Below are 5,301 nucleotides of genomic sequence, written 5' to 3'. Positions count from 1 at the left end.
AGGGAGGATGTGGAGTGTCATCCCTGCTGCTGTCTGAGAGATAACAGGGGCCATATTCAGAAAGGTCTACAAGGTCAGTGTTAATACTTTTTTATTTGGTTTCAGTTTTGTTTTACTTTGTTTTTAATGAGTATATAGCAAACCAAAATGTAATATTCCTAATATATAAAGCACACACAAATAATATTTTTAACAACTTTAAGGACAAAATACAAATTAAAACTAAAAAGATTAACTCTCCCTGTTGGAAATTAGGGAAGAGATTTTCCTTCACTCCTTTTTCTTAGAGCATTTATTTTAAAATATTTATAATTGTAAGGTATTTTTTATATATTTGAAATGTATATAAATACTTTTAAAACTAGAGAGGGCCTCTGATTCAGGACTTTTTTCAGGAACTGGGAGCCACCTTTCTTAAGCATAATCATCAAGGGAGATAGCACCCCAACCTCCCAATTTTATTGGGAAGCCAAGAGCCTAACTTTGATGGACACCTTGCTCCAAGTTGCAAAACTACTTCTTGTTTTAAGAATTTGATGTTTGTTTTTCCTCTGGATGAAATATGTTAGCTAACACTGATAGTCACCACAATTACCAGGTGAATCTAGAATAAATTATGTGTGGCATATGGTGTTGTCTGTTCCTCTTATTTAAGGACTAGTTATTGTTTATCTTGAAAACATGGATGGAATGCGTTGTATCCGCTTGGCTATGTGAAAGGGTGAGATTGCTTTCTGTCTTTGCAACCTCTTAAAGGATTGTCTGTGATATGCATCGCATTTAGGTTTAATGCTTTCTCAGGATTAAAACGTTTTTTTTCCTCTCCTACTGTTGTGGAGAAGTTTCCTGACTTAGGAGATTTTGTTTGTAATTATATTTTCCCAACACAACCCATACTGAGTGCTTGCTACGTATTAAGTACTGCTCTGAGTATTTAACATGTTTAACATCTTCATATAATCAATAAGAAATTTAAATCAATAAGAAGAGTTACCCACAACCCTGGCTGCTGTGGCTCAGTGGATTGAGTGTCGGCCTGCGAGCCAAGTGTTGCTGGTTCGATTCCCAGTCAGGGCACATGACTTGGTTGCACATCAGGTCCCCAGTTGGGGGCGCAGGTGAGAGGCAACCACACAATGATGTTTCTCTCCCTTTCTCCTTTCCCCTCTCTCTAAAAATAAATAAACAAAACAACAAACAAATAAATAAATAATTTGAAAAAAAGAAGAGTTACCCAGGCTTAAAATAAAAAATTGTTTGAAAAAAAAAAAGAAGAATCAAACAACCTACTAGGAAATTAAGGATGGATATTCACATACAACTTAGAGAAGAAGAAAATATAAATGGCAAATAAACATAAAAATATATCAATCTTTCTAGTGATAGGAAAACTAAAACAAATTAGTTTTCTTTGAATGACAAAAGGTTTTCTTAAAAAGTAATATCTATGATCTGACAATATCATGGAGACTTACATACTCTTAAAGGGAGTCTAAAGTAGGAAAACATATTTAGGGCATGCTGGTAGGACCTATCAAATGAAATCATACATACACACACATACATAAGCATAATTTCTTTTTAGTTTATAACATTTTTATTGCGTGAACAGACATCAGTATTCCTAAAATGTAAACAATGGGGAACTGAATTATCAAGGGAGAAATATTAAGGATCATGTGTAATAGACAAAAATCCTTAATTTTCTTACTGCCTTTATACATCAATGTGTGATATTTAAGTATAAATGAATTCCTTATTAAGCAAACATTTTTGCATACACTGCCTTCTCTTTTTATTTCTGTGCCTTTGTCTTTTATTTGACTTTCAGCTGTTCTGCCTCTACAGCTTTATCTTCTGGTGTTATCTCCTGGGCCTTTTTAAGATCAGCCAATGCTTGGTTGTATTCTTTTAACCCTTGCCATCCTTGAGCTCTACTTGTACAATGCTTTGATATTTGATGGGTCTATTTCAAGAGCCTCCAAACAACTGTCAATTTCTCCCTGCCAATTTGACATCTTCAGTTTACAAGCACCAGTATTTAGCATGCAGCTTAAAGCTACAGGTTGCAGCTTCAATCTATCTGCTTCCTCAGTTACAGCCTTTGAACCTTCCATGTATCTCAAAACCTTTGAGTATTTTTTTAATGGCATCTCCCAGTTCTGGGATTTAAAAAAAAAGTATTTCCAATGTTTTTTAAGTCTTCTGTTATTAATAATATTTTATCTATTTCCAGGAGACTTCCAGCCAAGATGGAGGACATGTTGCATCTCCCCCCACAACTAAGAAGGAATACAACTACCTCAAAAGTAGAAATAACCAGAAGTTCCAGAAAACCTAACTGCATGGAAGTCCAGCAAAAAAAGCTATAAAGAAGAAATAAATACTCATCCAGACAGGTAGGAGGGGTGGACCCGGGGCTGAGAGGATGCGGTGTGGTGGCAGCAGCAGGGGCAGTGGGAGCAGCTGCAGCAGCAGGGGCAGCGGGAGCAGCTGCAGCAGCAGCAGGCTGGTGGAAAGTGCAGTCACATATTTTAAAAAGTCAGGAGGGACACCTAGGGAACATTCCCAGCTCCTTGTTGGACCTTGAAGCCCATGGTCCCAGCACCAGGGAAAATCAAGCCTCATTGCCTCTGACTATGCAGACCAGTGGGGATGGGGTGAAGGCAATAACTTCCGGTCTCAGCAGACTTCGCTTGTTTAAAGGGCCCCCATGGTCCTAAAATGTCCGCTGACCAATCCACTCTGGGAACGATGGCCAGGGCAGCAGCTAGAGGGGCGCCAGTCCAATGCAGAAGTGAGAGAGGTGCCTGGAAGAGGGGCAAGTGCTGGACAGGTGTCATTGTTCTCTCTCGAACCTGTCTCCCACATACAGCGCCACAATGTGGTGAAACAGGTCACCCTGTACTGACGAATCCCTAAGGCTCTGCCCCTTACAACATAAGAGGAATGACAGCTCTACCTGGAGCGTGGAGGCAAACAAACACAGGAGCCTATCAGAATGAGGAGACAGAGAAGTATGGCCCAAAAGGGGAAATGGATCAAGGTTCCAGTGGGAGAATTAAGTGACAAGGAGATAGCCAACCTCACAGATTAGGAGATAGACAACCTAACAGACACAGAATTCAAAACACTGGTGATAAAGATGCTCATAGGCTTGACAGATATGCTTGAGTATAGAAAATGCATCAAAGAAGAAGTGAAGGCTATGCTAAATAAAATGAAGGAAAGTCCACACAAAACCAGTGGTGCAGGGAGGAAAACTGGGGTTCAAATTAATGATTTGGAATATAAGAGAAAAAAAAAACAGTCAACCAGTGCAGAATGAGGAAGCAAGAACTGAAAAAAACGAGAAAAACTTCCAAAATTTTGTGAAGGAGATGGATATACAGGTCCGGGAAGCACGGAGAGTCTCATACAAGCTGGACCAAGAGGGAACCACACCAGGACGCATCATGATTGAGATGCCAAAGGTGAAAGATAAAGACAGAGTTCTGAGGACAGCAAGAGAGAGCTGGAGAGTTGCCTACAAAGTGGTGCCTATAGGACTATCAGCTGAGTTCTCAGAGGACACTTTGCAGGCAGGAAGGGACTGGCAAGCAGTATTCAATGTGATGAAAAGCAACCTACAACCAAGATTACTCTATTCAGCAAAGCTATCATTTAGAATGGAAGGGCAGATGAAGTGCTTTCCAGACAAGGTAAAGCTAAAGGAGTTCTTCATCACCGAGCTGTTATGATATGAAATGTCAAAGGGACTTATTTAAGAAAAAGAAGATCAAAATTATGAACACTAAAATGACAACAAACTCACAACTATCAACAACTGAAGCTAAAAAATAAAAACAAAATCCAACTAAGCAAACCAGAATAGGAACAGAATCATAGGTATGGGGATCACTTGGAGGGTTATCAGCTGGGAGGCAGGAGGGGCAGAAATGGGGAAATGGTGCAGGGACTAAGAAGCATAATTGGTTGGTACAAAATAGACAGGGGGAAATTAAGAATAGTGTAGGAGAGGGTGAAGCCAAAGAACTTACATGCAGGACCCATGGACATGAACTAAGGGCGGTGAGATTGCTGGAGGGAAGGGGGGTACTTGGAAGAGGGGAGCAAGGGAAAAAAATTAGAACTACTGTAACAACATAATCAATAAAATATACTTTTAAAATAATAATAATAATAATATTTTATCTACGTCTTTTAAATCTATATTTACATCCTTGGGGAAACTGGATGCCTGTCACCAAAACCATCTTCTGGGAATATTCCCCAATAATCCCCTTCCTTCAATTCTCCACATTCTGCAATAATGCACAATTTGGCAGGTTTTTCACCTTTCACTTCTACATTCTCCAGAATTCTTGCCACACCCATTCCTTTCATTATTTGGCCAGATACCATATGTTTCCCATCCAAATGAGGAGTCAGAACTGTTGTGATAAAGAACTGAGAACCATTTGTATTGCTGCCTGCATTTGCCATGCTCAATAAACCTTCCAGTCCTGCTTATAGTAGAAGTTTTTATCTTTAAACTTTTCACGATAAATACTTTCTCCACCTGTCCCATTCTGATTTGAGAAATCTCCACCCTGAATCAGAAATTTCTTAATAATTCTATGGAATGGGCACCCTTTGAAATGGAGAGGTTTCCCAATGCTGAGTCCAATGCCTTTTTCTCCTGGACACAATGCACAAAAAATCTCTGCAGTTTTGAGTACAATATATGCAAACAATTCTAAGATGTCCATGTCAAAAAAGATTCGAGGGTTACTGGGGCTGGAGGGCTTACCTTGGGGTGATGGGAACAACATTTTGACTTGCAGACACATTTGGAAGCAGGTTTGGAGCACTGCGTGGCCACCTGGTATCTGAGACCTGAGAGCAGCTCTTTTCTTTATGCATATAATTTTTAATGTGCTTTTCTCTTTGCCTTTCCAAAATAGAAGACTCTTACCTTTTCTTCCCTAAGCATCTATCTGCCTGGAAGAACATTCATGTTTATTTATTTATTTTATTTGTTTATTTTTTTAATATTTTATTGTTTATGCTATTAAAGTCATCTCAAGTTTTCCCCCTTTGTTCCCCTCTACTCTGCTTGGTTAAAAACACAGACTAAGAAAATGTAAAGCTTGTCAAAATATAAAAACAGGGGTGGGAAAAAGTAGGTTTACCATTGTTTATATGGAAAACAATGCAATAATTAACAATTAATATACAAAAATAAAATCTGTGTTTCAAGTACTCACAACTGTAAACCTACTTTTGTCCACACCTGGATATAACAGAAAATTGACAAGT

The 5,301-nt window shown here is 38.8% G+C and overlaps 1 pseudogene; it reads right to left on the bottom strand.

Moving 5' to 3' along the window:
• Positions 1–1,717: 1,717 nt before the first annotated feature.
• Positions 1,718–4,814, bottom strand: LOC150006277 (peptidyl-prolyl cis-trans isomerase D-like; annotated as a pseudogene).
• Between the last annotated feature and the right edge of the window lie 487 nt (positions 4,815–5,301).

This window comes from Furipterus horrens, unplaced genomic scaffold (assembly GCF_987537825.1).
Source record: "Furipterus horrens unplaced genomic scaffold, mFurHor1.1.pri manual_scaffold_6, whole genome shotgun sequence".
In the NCBI taxonomy this organism is placed as follows: Eukaryota; Metazoa; Chordata; class Mammalia; order Chiroptera; family Furipteridae; genus Furipterus; species Furipterus horrens.
This window is presented reverse-complemented; position numbering and strand designations above follow the sequence as displayed.